This window comes from Epinephelus lanceolatus, chromosome 6, assembly GCF_041903045.1.
Source record: "Epinephelus lanceolatus isolate andai-2023 chromosome 6, ASM4190304v1, whole genome shotgun sequence".
Lineage (NCBI taxonomy): Eukaryota > Metazoa > Chordata > Actinopteri > Perciformes > Serranidae > Epinephelus > Epinephelus lanceolatus.
This window is the reverse complement of record NC_135739.1, coordinates 22258455-22277554: the sequence shown is the minus strand read 5'-3', so window position 1 is coordinate 22277554 and position 19100 is coordinate 22258455. Positions and strand designations below refer to the sequence as shown.

General features: G+C 40.3%; 1 protein-coding gene across 1 annotated transcript in view; it reads left to right on the top strand.

Annotated features, from left to right (window-relative positions):
• The first annotated feature begins 4795 nt into the window (after positions 1 to 4795).
• The window catches only part of LOC144463726 (uncharacterized), a 29868-nt gene continuing 15563 nt past the window's right edge, over positions 4796 to 19100 (top strand). The window contains exon 1 of the mRNA XM_078169118.1: positions 4796 to 4912. The gene's annotated coding sequence lies outside the window, so the exon portion shown is untranslated. The remainder of the gene's footprint in view (positions 4913 to 19100) is intronic.

Sequence of the window (19100 nt, the reverse complement as noted above, 5' to 3'; positions counted from 1 at the left end):
GAGCTTGTGATGTTGTACTGTGATATCGTCACAGCTGTGATTCGGTCGTAGGCACGAGGCCGCAGGTGTGACATTGCTTAATAGTATACAGTTAACACAGAGTGGGAGCCATGCAAACATCTGCAGGACAAGAAAACAGCTGGATGTTTGGTTCAAGAACTTGAACCCTGTGAACTCTCAAACAGGATGGGTACTCCACAAATTTAGCCTTGCATTTAGTGGTGCCCCCAGAATTTTTTTAGGAGGGTGGCCAGATAGGGCCAATGAAAATCTTGGGTTGGCACACAAAAAGCAAAGGCCGTAATTGGATTTTAGGAATTTGCTTATGCTGTGAAAGTATATAAAACTATTTTAATATGGCAAGTCATGGAATACAATTAACGTTTTGAGTTTCACAACAATCCTGTTTTTAATGTGTTATCCATTCCTCCATCCATTTTCAACTGCTTATCCAAAATAGGGTTGCAGGGGCAGCAGTCCCTCTCACCAGCAATTCTTTCCAGCTCTTCCTGGGGGACCCCAAGGTGTATCCAAGCCAGACGAGATATGTAATCCCTCCAACATGTTCTGGGTTTGCCCCGGGGCTTCCTACCAGTGGGACGTGCCCGGAACACCTACAACTGGGAGGTGCCCTGATCAGATGCCCAAACCACCTCAACTAACCCATTTCAACGTGAAGAAGCCGTGGCTCTATTCTGAACTCCTTCCGGATGTCTGAGCCCCTTACCCTATCTCTAAGACTGAGCCCAGCCACCCCAAGGAGGAAAGTCATTTCGGCCTCTTGTTTCCACAATTTCATTCTTTTGGTCATTACCCAGAAGTCATGACCATAGGTGAGGGTTGGGACGTAGAAGGACCAGTAAATCAGAAATCCAGTCCAGCACAGTGCCTGCATCACTGCAGACACTGCGCCAAATCCATCTCACGCTCCATTCTACCCTCACTCGTGAATAAGACCCCAAGATACTTGAACTCCCTCGCTTAGGGCAGTAACTCACTCCCACTCAGAGGGGGCAATCCACCATTTTCCAGGAGAGAACCATGGCCTCAGATTTGGAGGTGTTCACTCTCATCCTGATCACTTCACACTCAGCTGCAAACAGGCCCAGTGCATGCTAGAGGTCACGGTGTGATGAAGACAACAGAACCACATCATCTGGGGGGACTGGGAATATATTAATGTGTTATTAATGTGTTATGTGTCTGTATATTAGGGGTGGGAAGCACCAGAGGACCCATGATACGTTATAATCATTATACTTAGGTTGTGTTACAATATTATCGTGATATCAAATGTATTACGTATTGCGATATATTGCAATTCTTTACCTTTTTTTAACTGCAAATTATGAGATATGATATTATCAGTTTTACCTCATAAGATAAAGTTTTCAATATGTTCATCTGACTTTAATCATTTTTATTGCAGCAAAATGTGATGCAAAGCAGACTGACCAACACCATCACACAATGTGTCAGAAATGCTGCATACACCTGATAAACTGAACTGTTGGCAGATTTAACAGTCATTGCTCATTCATTGCTCTTCAGATGGGCTGGTCTGTGATGCAAGATTAAGCGTGTGAGCGAAACACTTCACATGAAAGTATCCCGCTAACTGAATGGCAACACCCATGTCAGAAGTCTGTGTGACCATGTTAGAATGTCTGTTACAACCACAATCCTCTATTCTTGTGCTGCATTTTGCAAGTGGTCTGCAGTGCAACTGATTTTATTATTTTAGTACCAAAACTTGAATTAAAATGTGTTTTGTAATAATTAATAATGTATTATAAAAATATTTACGATACTTGGTATCTGTGTATCGATACTATATCATCATGCAAAATATCGCAATACTGTGCTGAATCAATTTTTCCTCCACTCCCACTATATATACTGTACATGTCAGGCAATTTATTGCTCTTCAGATGTGCTGGTCATCCTTTTCCTTAAAAAGACATACAGATTTAAAATAGTAGACTGATTGTAAGGAAGAAGCCTTCTCAAGTTCAGGGGAGACACGTGGGTACCCATAGAACCCATTATTATTAAGATATCTTGAGGTGAGAGTTAAAGGGACCCCTTTGAAAATGGCCATGCCAGTTGTTCCCTTGCCAAACTTTTGCCTAAATTTGTTATTTAGCCCACTTCTCAACAAGCTCTGCTGCCATGGTTGGTACTAATGGATGCCTTAGGTTGTCTAGTTTCACAAAATATCATGACCTTCACACGAGCTTAAAAACGGAATGAGTCATGGATTAGTAGAAACAGTAATACTGACCTCCAATTATTTTCATCAGCATGGGCCAGTGGGGGTCAGCAATTGTATCAGTTGGGTTATAGCCTCCCCTGCAGCCCCCTTAGGGGCACAACTGCTTGCACTCCCATAACACCGTCAGCCTCCCAATGGACAGTTTAAAAATAACTGATTGATGCAGCAAAACCAGAGATATTGCTGTTTTTATTCCACACACCGTTCTTCTTGTCAAAACCTGGTGCCTCTGCTATCCATAATACAACTCCACTGACAACAGTTTGGTCAGCGATGCGGGTGTGTTATGTATGTAACGGTGAATGCAGCCTCGAGCCTATAGCCTCATGCAGAGATGAGAAGTGGGCTACAGCGGTCTGCTAAGCTCTCTTCTTTCTAACTCCACTCCCCCAGATTTTTTTCTTAGTCTTCAATCTCAGCCAACTCTGATTCAAGTGACAGCACTGGAGGCAATTTATCAGATTTTTCACAGCTCCCTCTGGAGCTACAAAAGGCTTTATACGACTAAAATCCCATATGCAGTAGCACTCAAGACGTGTCCACTGACTTTGATGTGTGAAGTCAGAGGAGTTCCCTCTTTAAGTCTGAATAAAATGACCAAGGGGAAATAATGCAGCCAAACCAACAGAGATGCCTTCAAAAAACTTTTCTAAATTAAAATTATGTCTGACCAAAACAACTGCAGTCGTGTTTCCTAGTTAGTTTGCTTCTGCTCTGTGATTTCACAGCTGTCTCCGGTGTGAGGTCTATGAGCTTATTTACATTTACAGCAAAACAGCCTCTTCCCAGCATATTAATGCCATCCATCATTTGGAAAAGTTTTGGCCTTCAGTCTTCAATTTAAATTCATGAATACATCTATCAAGCATAAACTGTTGAATAAGTGGTCTTTATAACTACTGCGTGATCGATAAGAGCACTTAAGTGAATACATACTATTACTCCCACATGTATAGCTACAGTATTTACAAGTGTTGTGATTAAGGCTGCAACACAGCTATTAATTGGTCGACAAGATGTCAAAACATTGAGAACAATGTCCACTGCAGCTTCCCAGTCTGACAAAGTGACTGGAAGTTATGCTGATAATAAAATATGAAGAACATGTATTACTTTTTAGGCACTATATATAAAAGAGAAAAACAGAATGTCCTCCCTCCCTAACTTAAACAATTAACTGAACATTAAAGTAGCTGTCGATTGACTAATCGTTGCAGCTCTACATGCAGGTATTCAGGCTCAGACTACATTTAAAACCTATGTGGAAACAGGTCTACTTTTCAGCGGAGTGTTATAACAATCCTTCAGTTTTGTTTCTCCAAAAGAAATTGGCGATAAAGTCTGCAACATGTCCACTGACATAATTTTGTGGGGACAATCTCATAATGAACATGCATTCAAATTAGGTAGAAAGCCAGGCCTTGTATCCCCTTGATCGCAAATATTGTCAATTTTTCAGTAGAAAATTAAAGGAATTCATCACAGAGGGAATGGTTGGAAGCAGTGCTAGATGACGTTTGAACAAATTTGTTAATGGTATTAAACAGAACTCTGACATTGTGGAAGTACTCAGTCAGCCTGAAGAAACTGCACACAAACACTCCTAACTGTGGTCACATATGAGTGCATCCCTCTTAGGCACCATCATGGATTTTTTCACTTCTGTTGGGGGTGATTAAATCCATATTCACGGATAAAAGAAGCCTTTTATCAAACAGTACATTCTGCAATTATCTGATTCGGCTGGCATGTGCAATCTAAGGCAATTAGCTTCCATTTGGTCCGCTATAGTCTCATTACAATTCAGTTCAGTCTCAGGTCAGGAGCATAGGACCTTTTCCTGTGTCGCTGTAAATTGAAAGAGAAAACAAAATGCCTGGAAATCTTGAGAGCCAAGGGCAATCAGGGAGGAGAACATTGTCTATGGTTAATTTTGGGTTGTTGTGGTTTCAGACCTGTGATGGATGAGTGCAGTATGTGTAAATCTAAATGTTTCTCAGCGTAGTTAAGGCTTTAGATTCCACCTGCCACTACAATCCCATTATATAAAATCTATTGTACATGGTGTAATTATACTGCTGCTTATTTATTTATTTTTTTCCTATTTATTTATTTATGTAGTGTAGACTCGCTTAGTATTGATTTGAGCTTTTATGCACTATAGTGACAGGCTCTGACATGATGAGATTGCTGAGGCAGGAGCAACAGCGGTCCACCACTAATGGTAACACAATAACCAAAGCCAATGGCCTCTGTGCACCAAGCCAGCCGTCTGTTTTTGTAATTGGTTTATGATTTACTGAAACACATGAGTCACTAACAGCCTATACCTAACGCCCTGTAATCGAAAACCCTGCCCTCTGTTCAGCACGGCGGTCAACTTTGATGCGCAAAAGCCATTTTATTATAACTTGGGTGCATAGTTTCTATACCAACGTTCATTGATTTATCGCTACAGCGGCAAGTCCTTCTGAAAAGGCAGCACACATCTCTGTGTGCCTGGACAGGCTGCAAAGTGTTCAACGTCCCGAAGGCTGGACTGTGTCCTCATAACATTTGTTGCCAGGGCAAACAGAGTTGCTATGCAGGGCTCGAGTCCAACGAAGTACAAACATCCTCCATTAAGGCCATGGTCAGGTAAGCTTAGGATGGTATCTATTGACTGTAGATGAATGTCAGTAAATGGTACTAAAATGCTTATCTTACTGCTCTAAATGGAACATTCACAGTCAGATTTTCCTGCTCTGGGGAATATCAGTAATCTTGAAGCTGTTCCCACATTGCCAGACTTTTCCACACTGCTGAGAGAGCCACAGAGGCTGTAGCTTAATCTGAAGATAAGGAATCCCTTTTCACAAACAATGGTCTTTTCAGTGCAATCGGAAAAAGAACACGCTGCAAATGAGGGGATATAGCATTAACTAGGAGTTGCAGCTGTTTTGTCAGAAGCACCCCGGGCAAGCAGGGAAGATAATTCTCTTGGAGTATTTCCATCGACACCACAGCACGGAAAACTGCTTTTAGTCGCATACCCAAAACGATTAGCTAACAAGAACTGAGCTCAAGCCAGGGGCCCTGCTGGCTGTGGACCGTGACTTCTCCCCCCTGTGAAACAATTAGAAAGCAGTTTGTCACTTTGTGACATTAGGGCATTAGCGGTATGCAGACGCTTCCGTGTCCAATGAAAGGTCTGGACTCATAAAAACTGATGTAAGGCAGTAAAAGTGTGATTACTTTATTGAACCATCTGCTCAGAAAGATCAAAATTCTTCTATGGCCGAGTATGAAAACAAAGATTTGACAGTTGTTTAATTTGACCTGTTTTAACTGTTCAAACATGCACCTAAAAGGCATGCATGGATTACTGAACGAGCCTACTGGGTACAGACCCAGGGGCCCGAAGTGTTCATCTGCAAAGTGTCACTTAAATTAACAAGTACCGATCAGGAAGAGATTCAAAATGACCAAAAAAGACAAAAAGACCCCAATGAAACACATAAGAACTGCAAAAAGATTAACACAGAATAAGTACAAAAGGTGCAAAACAGCCCCAAAGAAACACAAAACCATGCAAAGATGCATAACCACTACAAAAAAAAAGAAACATCAACAAAACAAGAGATAACACCACAGCAAAGCCTTTTCCATGTCCATGCCCAGGGGCTCACTGTCTCATTATCCACCCATGCTCAGAGGTTAGAGAAGTGTGTCGGCTACCAGAAGATTGATGATTTCAATCCCCACTCTGGTTTTAAAAGTGAATGAGTAGCACTTCCTTACTGCTAAACAACTTCTGCTCATTCAACCATCACTCAGGAATTTATGTCAGGCCGAGGCCGGCTTGTTCCGGACAGCTCTGACTTACATGTAGCTGTTTAAATATGAAGCACTGCTTTTCTGAGGAAGAACAAACAAAGCCTGCACACAGTATCTCATGGAAAAATAATGATTATATGATCCTTTGTTGGTCCCTGGAGCAGATATTCTCTTTATTCCTCCCCTCGGATATCAGCCACAACAGTGAATCTGCCAAGGGCGTTGGACCAGGAGCACCAGCACCAGCTGTTCAAATTTAGCTTAATTATAATGTAATTATGTTAAGTGCTTACTAAGCAGATAATTACATATAAAGATTTTTTAATTACATTTTGCACCAAAGCTCAAAATTTCTAAAGACTAAATTACCAAATAGTTAGGTTAGCATATAAAGATTAGTCCCCATCATGCTAAATGTTTACAAAGCCCCCCCACCCCCACCCCCCCCAAAAAAAACTGTTTTTAGCCATGCTAGCAGCTTGGTCCAGACTGAAATGTCTCATCAACCACTGGATGGATTGTCAGAAAATTTTATATAGTCATTAACTGTCTGAGGATGAATCCTAATTACTTAGAGAATGCCCTGCTTTTTCCTTAAACACCACAAGCAGTTTGACATTCATGGTTTGGACTGAAACAACATTTAAATGGATTGCTAAAATTTGGTACAGTTATCTATGTTCCCCTCAGGATAAACTGTAATCACTTTGTTGCACCACCATCAGCTCAAATTTCTAATTTGTTCAATACTACTACTGCCCAAAGGTGAAAAACAAAAATGGAGATTACAGTAATTGTTTTTGTGTTCAACATGAGATTTTTCCAAACGAGAACAAGCCATTTGCTTTTCTGAAAGCTGATCTGTTGCATGAGTTATGAGGTATCATGTTTATATAGCTGTTTTCTCTGACCAGTTGCTGCCCATCTGCACTGTCACAAACATCGGACTATCTCGTTCTCATTCTCAGTTAGACAGCCTGTTCCTTTGTGTTGTTCTTCCTCGGGACTTTTGTTCCTGCAAGCAGGTTCAGAGAATATTCGATTTTTCTTTCTACATTTCATGCCGGCTTCAGCCTGCTGTCGGGAGAAGACAAGCTGTGCCAAGTATTAATTCATTGTTTTAACAATTGCCAACATTCCTCCATGACAGCAGGGAGGAGAGGAAAGTAATTCCAACAGTCCCTCAACAAGCAGAGCAGGGTTCAAGCCCCTGTGTTGGCAAACATCCCCCTACTTGAAGTAAGGTTTTGTTTCTCTGTGAGTGAACACTGGTAATAAATAGTTTTCATAACAAGTCTGATGTTAATCAAGTAGCAACATGAGGTGTGACCTGTGGAGCTGAACACTGCGTTAAAATGACAAACAATGTGATGAGTTTGAGTGGTTTCTGAAAAATTATAAAGCTTATTCTTCCAGTAAAATGTTATCAGTAATTATGTTTATTAGAGTTATTTCCCTTGTAAAGGACAGAGTCTGACATTTCCTGACATTATCTTTTTGCAAGTCTGTGAGGAGAATGGAGAATTAATTAGTCAATGAAGGCCAAGTTAAGCACCTGAGCCGAACAATCCCCAGTGCTGAGGAACACAAACAGAAACCGCACTGAACAATGATCAAAAGATTACAGCAGTAAAGTGACAGGTGATCTTATTAGGTAGATTTAAAGTACTAAAACTTTAAACACATTTTAAAAAGTTATTCAAAATCTGGATTGATAAGTGTACTGAGGGTACATTCAGACCTAGTGTTGTCTTGCTTTCGTCCGAATCAGGGACTAATTTTGTTAGAAAGTTGCATAATTGCCTGAAGTTGGTTCATGTTCTCACGTCAGCATTTACAAGTGGACTAGATCAAATACCTTGTGCCAGAAAGTTTCCATGTGGGAAAAATCAAGGAAGTAAACAAAAACTTGAAAAAGAGTACACTTGCAAGATAAATGCGACACTTTCTAATGTCACAATGGAGGGACAACTATGCAGGTTGATTTTAGTGCTGGTCATCGTGGACTATATTGCTGTCATTGTTAATTTTAGTCAAACCATACAGTCTGAAAACGAGGCGCGGCTCCAACTAGAAAACAATGGTCTGATGCATTGGATGTGCTGAATGTGCATATTAAGGCAGTACAGGAGGAGTGTGACTGCAGCTGGTTCGGATCGAGGTCGAAACACGTCCTCACCACAAACAAGCCGCACCAGAGTTCGTTTGTAACCGGACCAAGACCACCTCTTTAAGAAGGTCTCGGTCCGGTTGTTTTGGTGCACACCTGAGTGCAATTGCTGTGTTTGCACCTACCCAAACGAACCACACTTTAGGGGCAAACGAACTTAAGTTCAATTGAAATGAAACAACCAGGGCAGGTGTGAAAGCATCCTCAGATTATCTGTATCAAAAGAGCTTCAATAATATTAAGTCACTTTGCTTTCATAATCATATTATTTCAAGACTACTCAACATCAGGTGTTGTTATTGGCCTGATTTTGTAAATAGCCCATGTCAGTTCTTAACAACTTTTTAAAACTTTCAATTATCTAAATATAAAGTGCCAAAATACAAAAAGCTTTGAGCACCAGGTGCTCTCCGTGGTCCTGACCCTGCTGCTGTCAGCGGAGAGAGAGCTGTCCAAGTACTGACCCTGGTTCATTTATGCAGTAACAGCCACCATTACTGGGAAGTTTTAGGCCTGTTCTTTAAAATTACTACTTTCAGTGGTAATACACTAAATCTCTTGTAAATGCTTCACTGTCTCTTGTGTCTCATGTTCTCCCTCAGCTCTGGTAGTTTTATAGCTAAAAGTTTAGCCCTAGTTTTGTTTCTATTTTTGTGGCGATTAGTGTTTCCTGTCTAACTCTCTCCATGTCTTTAACTAAACAGAGTCAGACTTTTTTGTGCTAGTGAGTTAACTCTAAAAACTGTCCAATTAGTATGCACTCAGTTTTTGGGAGAATAATGGGATAAGTTTAGGGTCCTGTTTTACACTGAGTGGTTTTATTTCTGCTAAACACACTAGTTAAGGCCTCTGCATAACTAGGTTTTCTTTTCACCACAATTTCTTTTCTAGTCTAAAGTTAGGCAAGTTTTGTATTAAGTTCTTTGATTTGGCACCAACTGTTTGTCCTTTTTTTCATTTCACTTGTGTTTAAGTATATTATTATATCACTATTGTACACATGTATAACTAGAGCAATGGACAAAACACTAGGGCATACTCTAAAAGAAACAACAGTGTAAAACCACTACAAAAGTTCACAGCAGAGATGCAGCAACTGCAATTTTCTGCTATGTTGATACAGATTTTCTGTCTTTGTGAAAACTATAATTGCCAGCATACAAAAATATTTGGAACTTTTCTTTAAAGCTACTGGAAACTTGGCTTCAAATAGTAAAAATGTAAGATATAGTATCAAAGATCAAGTGTCTCATTATGCATCCACAAATATCAGTGTGAAATTGAATGTTTATAGCTTTCAGAAAACCCAGTTCAAAAACAGCTCATTTGGCTGCTCAAACCATTTCTTAGGACTGTGGGGGCGTGATCACATCAAACTTGATTGACGGGTTCCTTTCAGCTCAAGTAACATTACCATTTTCTTCCTTTCAATTCCTTGCGTTAATGCCTTACATTTTGTTGCCACGGAATAAACTTACCAAACCAATTAAATGGACACCACTTTGTAGGAAAACCAATTAGACTTACTATCAAACTGGGTAAGACAACCCAACTCTGTGTTTGTATTTAGCTATACCTCCTGGAATATGGTGCTAATCTTTTTAGCATTTTCTATGCATGTACATGAAATAGTTAGCAATAGCTTTTCTATGAGAAACTTTTGAGCTTATTATCAACTACCCCTGTAGTCTGCTAGTTATCATTACTAATCAGCTAATTAACAGATAGGGTAGGTCGCCAATATTCCTGTTTTTATTAAGTCATATCTCCCAGACTAAGAAAGTGTTTTAGCATCTTTCATCCACTTACATGAAACAGTTAGCATTAACTTTGCAGAGCTACAGTTTGGAGCTACTTGTAAACGCCATGATGAATACAGATTTGGGTGGTATACCCCAGTCTGCTAGTTAGCTTAATACAATAATGTTAGCTTTCCAACCATGCGCTGCATACAGGGGTATTAATTAGAGCTTTTGCTAAGAGGTTGCAGTGAGTTACTGTCTGTGCTGCTGTTTGCGATGTGAACCATTGTGTGGTGCATGCATGTAAATTGTAACAGCACAGGATCAGCTATTACTGACACTGACCTGTCGGTGACCAGTCATGGCCAATGAAGCTAAAATCAGCCAATTCCAGTCACCAGCCAATCGATCGCTGGATCTTTAGTTTACAGGAGTCCTGTTTTTTGTATTTTTTGTATCTGTGTAATTAAGTTAGGTAGATGTGTGTTCCCCTACAGTCACAATGGTTTCAACATAGTTATGAGCTCCTGAAACTGATATTTGCTGTAATGCTACTGTACAAACCTACTTTGAATGCTGTGCCCAGTGTGTGACACTGATAATTTAAAAAGCTGCCTTGGAGCTGAACCTCAGGAATGACTTACGTGTCTGGTATGTGTCACTGCTGACCTTCGCTGATAGCTTCTTGGCTCCTTGGCTTCACTCACTGACCACCAGCACACACTGAGCACAGAGAGATAACAAGCTGCAGGGCTACTCATTGGCCTCGCCTTGTCAAAGGGCCATTGACCTGACAACATGGTGGACTGTGACAGAAGCTTTTCTACTCCATTTCCCTTTGAATATCTCACCTGCTCCACTGCGAGACATTCATGAAAGGATTAGAGGAATTTACGCAGCCAGCCGTCCCTGCTGACGAGTGAAGCGAGGGAATTTTCCTTTCCTTTTATGGTCTGTCAAACATGAAAAAAGTAGTAAATTAAAAAGAAAAAGGGCTCTGGGTAGGGTGGAAATCTCTGCCAACCCTCTACAACTCTCAAACCATCAGAACAGAAGCCTCTGAACAGCTGCTTCATTTATCATTATTATAGTTATAGCTGGAGAAATTAATATTATTCGGTTCAGTTGTAGAAATCCCAGAACAACAACTAAATTAGTTTAACTGATTTTTGATTACAGCTGAATCAAATAGCCAGCAGACAGAAATAGCAAACATATTCATAATAAAATAAATAAAGACAAGACTCTGAGGGGCTTTAAGTTGGCTCAACTGCGCTTAATAATGTTTACCATCTTAGGTTAGTGTGCTAGCATGCTAATACCTACTAATGAGCAAGAACACAAAGTGCAGGGGAAGATGATGCTAAGTTTTGTGTTAGTTTTGCAGGTATCTATTAAAAAAAAGGATAAACAAAAAATTTGACTTGATAGCAGTGAAATAAAAATGAAGAGATTAGTTTTTACATTTCATCCTCTAAGGGTCATGAAAGTGTGTACCAAATGTCACTCAATCCATCCTACAGTAGTCAAGGTATTCCAATAAAAATCCAAAATGTCAACACTATAGTGGTGCAAGAGGGAAAGTTGTGGGATCACCAAAGTCAGTGGGATTACTCCTCTGTTTTTACCAGAAGCGAATTACCCACAAAGGTCTCTACCTCTCCAAACAAACAGACTGGGTGATTAAAACCAGTAAAAACACACAAAGCTTTTTCACGTTACATAATATCAGTGTTTTTCCAATGTGGTTTGGCTCATCACAAACGGGGTGTTAGCCCAGTACCTGCTGTTCACCTTTTTTTTCTCTCCCTTATACCTTTAGATCCAGATGTTCTGGAGGTTTTCACCGGGTGCTGAAGTATCCGCAGAGGTCTCTTCCTCTCCCAAACAAACTGACCAGTTGATTTAAACCAGTAAAGCGCTAAAAAAAAGCAGTTTCACATTAAAAATCAGTATTTTTCCGACACTGTTTAGCTTGTCATGGAGGGGCTGCTAAATGCTGTGGCCAATGAAAAAATGTGAATGCCCCTATCTAGAGTCAGTTTTTGGTTTGTCCACTCTGGGCTACTGTAGAAACATGGTGGTGCAACATGACAGGCTGCGCAGACAAGGTCCCGTTCCCTATGTAGACATAAACGACTCATTGTAAGGAAACTAAAACACGATACTTATTTTTAGGTGATTATACACTAAAGAAAATGCACTACTATTTCCATTTCTGCTGACATATCCCCATTAATCCTGCACACCGAACCTTTCAAAGAGAACATTATGAGCCTGTCCAGAAATTACTTTAAGTGACACCAGTTATGCAAGGGTGAGTGAGAATGATGAGGGATAAGAGGAAATAACTTCTGTTTCTCCTGAGTCATACATCAGTCTGTCATTTTTATCCCACTCATGACGGAGCTGTACTTCCTACAGAGATAATTATAGTAGATCCGGATGGTTTTGAGGAAGAGGAGATTCCAAGGAGACTAAGATGGCTCTGTGCCATTTGAGTCCATCATCCTCATGGAGTTATTGCAGGCTGAAAATGCATACTCATCTATTGCAGTTTTATATCTAGCTAATGGATTCCAGGCCTTATCATCATCCCAAAATGCACCACAGGGCCCTGCAGAGACTTCCAGGCATTATTCAATATGTGTTTAAAAGCTTAAAAAGATCAGGAGTATTTGGATGTGGGGTTCTTTCCCTGGGTCATGGTGGAGACAAACTGAAAAAGGTTTATTTAAGTAATCATCCTGGCTACACTGCTGTGACATTTAGATGAGAGGACCACAGTTCAATGTGTTTCTATGCATATTCAAGTCTCAACCACAGACTTTACATTAAGTGCTGACTGATCAATACCCTTTATTTTGCAATTCAGATAACCTGAAAATGGGGGTGCTCTAGATTAACTTTTTTGACTTGTAGAACTTTTTGTCCACAAACACCAAAGACAATTATTCCCATCTGCCATTCTGGACAAGTAATTAAGTAAGTCAATTTGCATGGCTTTGTGTACAGACATCATAATAACCAAAATATTCCCTGGGAGGCGACACAAAAAAAACACACTGTAGTTTCTAATTCCAGTCACGAGCTAAGCCAGGCTGTCCTCTTTATTTCATGGCACCATACGAAGCAGCAGCTGCATTCTCTCAGAGACTTGTCCTATATAACCCCGAGCGGGATGTCCTGCATGCTATATTTTCTCTGTATGCTCCGACTACATCAATCACTGTAAACTGCATAACAGATGGAAATGTACACTACATTTATATTCCTTGAAAACACTCCTGCAGCACAAGACTGTGAAAGTACCTCACTTTATCCCAATGTATGCTTTCCCCCTTCCCCTCTCTTACAAATGGAAGGAGAGCAGCTAAATACGTGATGCACAAAAAGAATGAAACATTTTTAGCGAACTGAATACAATAAAAGCACTACTCCCTCCACAAGAGGACTGTCATTTATCTGCAACGAGACAATGCAAGATGCAAGCCAGTAAAGTTTCAGTCTGTCCTCCTTTTGATTAATTACCTTTTCCAAGCAGTAATGCACCTCTGAGAGGTACACACACACACAACGCTCCACTGAAATCTATGTGGTGCACAATGATTTTTGTTCGGCTGTGAAAGCCTTCTAGACTGCTTCTTTTGTATTAGCATAAGGCATTGGCTCTTTGAACTAAATGGGAATTAAGCTTGTGAGATGATTCTTTTATATGAATTGCAGCTGCAATCTGACAGTGATAAATTGCTGTATCTACTGTTTCCAGGAAAATGAGGACAGGGATGTATATTATGGAAAGTACAATCAAGAAAAGAACAGAATAGGATTTTGTCTCCCACAGACTACTGGAACATTAGAGAGGTAATGTTGATGTTAATGCATTCCCACAGATGGTAGACGGTACAATGGTATTTTTGATTCTTCAGTTTCTGTAGAAATTGAAGAAACTCACATCTCTCTCTGCTGAGCCATGGCGGCTGTCACTTCTTTGTATTTGTGCTGTGCATTGACAGTAAATCAAATCACAATCACATCTGGACTGTGCTAACAAACATTTTCATTTTCTAATTATTCCATAACATACACTGTGGCTGCTAAATAAAATATGAAACTCATGCCAGAGAACTTTCCAGAGAAAAACAAACGCGACACAAGTTAAACTGTGCTGTGCAATACCATTGTTATATTAACAAGTGATTTAACTACTACTAACTAAAGACATGAATAAAATCTCAGCTCCCTGAGAGAAAAAGACTAAATGTACATTGACAAAAATGGAAACTGGGTTCAGTTTTTATTCCCATCAGCTACACTCTAATGCTATAGCAGACAAAGCACATCACCTCTGACACACACTCCCTTAAATCTTGTTTTTCTGCTGCTGGGACTGACAGCCCTTGACATTATAATTTAGCCTATCTGTGCTGCTTGATTTCACTGCTACGAAAAAAAAAAAGTAATTGTCACATAATAGAGCTCTTTAGCCACAATCTGGCTTGATTGCTGCGTTTTGTCATAATGTAACAGTATAATTCATATTCATGCATAAATGACAGGTGCTGTTAACCACTAGTCCCATAAATAACTCAAATACACCCAGCACGATACAAAGACGGACTGCACAGCAACTGGGGAAAAAAGTAAAACCTCAGAAAACTAGTGAAGGAAAAGTTTCTACACGAAATCCCAACAGACATCTCAGGCAAATTAAAGTGAAAGAGAGGGTAAATACCGTCAATCTATTAGGCTATTAAACTAATCCGCCTCGGGCATTTTAGCTTTTCATTAAACACAGAATTACTTATTCATATTCTGCAGTATTAAGTTTTGACCTGCAAGATGTTTTTAATTGAAGGGACAATGCTGTAAGTTATTCTGGTTACACTCTCTCATGTTTTTCTTGTTGAGTACAAGGGGGTGGACAAAATACCTGAAATACAGGTCTATCTTGCTTGAATTATAAGCAATTAATGTAACTTTTCTTAAAGGTATACTGTGCAGGATGTTCTTAAAAATCAGTGCATAGTCTCATACAGAAGTAGTCCCTCTCAATCATCACTTATCAATCATGACCCAATAGAAGTGTGTGGTGATGCATTTTTCTGCCCTCTGTCTATATTTCTGATTCTCTTCTTATCTTTTGTGTTCGGAACATTTATGGCCACGTACCCCCACGGGGCTCATCAGCGAGGTCAAGGCTTTATAAAAAGATAGCAAAGATGTGCCAGACCGTAAGCAGCAGACCTCCGAGAGACACAGAGCAGAAAAAACACAAATATAACGAGGCAAAACACCGAACGAGAGTGAATCTGGGGTTGGCTTTTACTTTCAGTTTCACTGGCAATCATATTTTTTAACAGTAACGAACAATCGTGCAGGTATATCTTTGAAACTAACATGATGTAAAGAGCGACAATCCTGCATGGGCTGGGGTGGACGAATGGATGGGTCAACAAAATATTGCTTATTTCCCCGTTTCAAGCTGACAGTCAACGTTGTTTTTTAAAGCAAGACCATGGTCCTTCCCTAGTCTCGCTCACCAGACCTTTCTCAAGAAAAGAAAGGTCTGGCTGCGCCGACTCTCACTTTAAGGTTGGAGAAAAAAACGCCCCGGCTTTTTTTTTTATTTCTTTCAACCAATCACAATCATTCTTGGCGGTGCCACAGCAACGGTGCGCTTGCAAAAATATTGCCGGGGGGAAACAGGTTTTGGTGTAACACGCCCACAAAAATATCGCCTACAGGACGCGAACCATGGCAGAAAAATGGCTACATCCCCGCAAGATCAAGCACCGCAAAAGTTAGTAAAGGACGTGTTGAAAACGGTTGAAAACTGCCACACAACCGAAGGTGGTAGGGTGGGACTTCAGCGGGTGGCTCGTTCCGCTCAATGAGAGGCTGGTCTATGCAGCGAACTTCCGCCCACTCAGACTAGTCCTTCCCTAACCTTAACCACGTCTATTATTCTAACCATGACAAATTAAATCCCCTAACATGAACAGGGTAGTTACCTTAACAAAGTACTTCTTTCAACCCAAACCATGAGCTTTCCCTCAACCTAACCAAGAAGTTTTTGTGCCTAAGTATACCAAACCTTAACCATACTGTTGTCATATCGTTGAACCGATTTTTCAACAGTTATCTGCAACAGTTCTGTATCGGCACATACAACTGATGTATTGCTAGTAAGGGTTTCAAATCAGAAAATCCTTGGGTTGTCCTAGGAGACATGGGCAAATAACATCTTTTGTCATTTAATTTTGAGGACTTTTTGCAGTTGTACCTATGATAAGGGCAGTCTTTCCCCAAGGCCATTCATAGTGCTGCACTTAGTTAAGTGAATAATCCTCTCTACATCTAGACAATCACTGCACCAACATATTTTTTTTAACTGTTGGTTTCTTTCAGTCAATGTAAGACAATCTGACAAACACTATTTAATGCAAACTACAGCGTTTATAATGATACATTATTGTTAAGGCGTTGATCAAGCTCTGCTTGTGGTATTATTTCATTGTGTTGTATTGTACATTTGATATATTATAAACACAAGATCTTGGGACACCTTCCCTCACCAACACCGCAGTATCATCCTTCCTGGTTGATCAGTTCTGCAGTTTCAAACCAGAGACTGGAAAATATGTTCTGCAGGTCAGGAACCTCAGCACACTGTGAAATGGCTGAGTCAATGGTTTCGATCAATAATCCTGTCAAATCTCGACAAATATATTGTGTCTTTTGCTATGTGGCAATAAGAAGCAAATAGGCATCTTAATGTATTTCATTTTTTTGCAGGACATTATCTCATGCTTCTTACAGTCTTCCTTTCTGACAATGTTAGATCGTACACATTACTCAAAAGGAATTGATTGAGAGAGCAGTGAGTCATCATACATGCCTCAGATTAGCCTTCACATGTCAATGCACTGCATTCAGTTTGGCTTCTTTTAGAACAATACTATGTGATCAAAGGAGGGATTTGACGCAATTTTTTCTAAACCTTTCAACGTTTTAAAATCTAATCACGCAATCCTCCCTAAAATGACTCATTACACTCTACTACCCTTGCTATAACATCATCAGAGGTTGTTTCAGGAATAAATGCTCCCCAGAGTCATTATGCCCTCCTGGCAGGGGTAAATGTAATACAAATGGGCTTCCAACTTTGCTCCAGACTGCCAGACAAAGAGATAACTTTGATGCATGAGATTAGATGGCAATATCTTGTTCGATGGGGAATAAAGATGCAAAGTTGGCATTAACAGGGCGTGGTAGGCACATCTCAAGGATAAAATCTTAAGTGTTCCCCCCATTTACAGTCTGTGGGACAGCAGGATGAAAAGCCTTTGTTGGAAAGGTTTCCAGACAGAATCCATCCAGACAAAATGTCTCGGTGTTTTCCTTTTGGGAAATCAGTTGTGTTGTTATGAGCTAATGTTGATGTTGTCAGCGTTTCAAAGCAACAGGCACACAAACCAGAGGCACAACCTCAGAGATGAGCAAGATGACCTAAACATCCCTGACTTCTTTAAAAGTGTGTCAAATGCTCTGATGTATTTACAACTGTCTTTATTCATTTATAAATGTTACAGTGTCACTAACTTGTTTATTTTTTTCTTGGAAATGCATAAATCGATTTGAACATCTTTCCGTCAAGATATCACTTCATCAATAAGCCCTCTGACAGGGATGTTATTCACTGATTAGCATGATTGTGTCTGAAAGTCATTGCTAACACTCAAATGGCATCTAGGAAGATGAATAGGTTGGTTTGTTGTCAGCGCACAGCTGCTGTTTTTGATCCCATGCCTTTATTTTGATACATCTGTGAGGCAAAAACATTCATCAATAAAATCCATTTTCCCTTTCCCTGCTCTGAAATAAAAGTTAAGTAATTTATTTATCCAGAGGACAATTCAATTTTAGCCGCAGCACAAAACTTTGGACAAAATAAACAATATAACACACTGGTGAAACTGGGCAAACCTGACAAAAAGTCAATGGCGGGCTATGCTACAACAGCTTTGTGATGCCCTGCAACAAGAAAACAGCTTTTTTCCACCTGAACAGCTGTTCACGAAAGCTGGCAAATTAAACTTGTATATAAAGCAGTGTAGGTGAAGACATTTTAACTGATAGAGATTTTTGTATGGCAATAATAGATTCAACCATCAGTAGCATAGAAGGAAGCACTCTCCTTCTTGCTCACAGAGTATACATGTACACTACTTTTGTGGCTGAACTACTTCACCCGTATTGGTCTGCTCACTCTCATCAATCAAATACACTAAATTTGCTTGCTGTCCCTCGCAACCACTTTAAGACACAAGGTGATTAAGCTTTTGGCACTGCAGCACCTTAATTATAGAATGCTCTGCCTGCTCCCATGCAGTCTGCTGACTGTATGGTTTCTTTTATAAGCCTAGAAACTTTTCAGACAGGCTAACTAGGGCTGCACGGTATATGCAGTAGACGGTAGAAATGATATAAATTTGGCCCACGGTAGAGATTTGCGCTCTACCGTCCTATCGTCGATGACGTCATCGCACCTGCCTCAGTGTGAAAATGGCTGCGAGCACAGAGACAGCGGAGCAAGAGGAGCTGGTTCACGTCCGTGATTTATCGTAGCACGTGCAACATGTGTTGCTGGAGAACTTGTGAGTGAGTGAGTTAATGTCTTATGAACAGACCCGGACTTCTCAGACTCTTTTAGCGACTTACCGCTCAGAGGGAACTCATTCAGTGTCTCCTCTGGCAGCAGCACAGCGTCTCTCCCTCTCCTCTCTCGCCGTGCGCACACGGGAGTTGGTTTTCAGCAAGAGAGTTTGTCATAAACCTTTGGTAATGTAAACCTATGTGACGCTAGGGGCTCCACAAAAAACTCCATATGTGAATGTGTGATAGTTGTGGTATCATAACAGCCTGTCACAGGTTACAGCGTGATGATTAGGAGAAATGGCAGAGCATAAAGGTCCAGGTGGAAAAAACACAACTCAGTCATTTAGGATTTTGCTAAAAGAAGGAAATTATCTTTTGATATAGATCCCAGGGGACATTTTGCACCATAGAGTACTGGGTTTTAATTTTGAGTTTT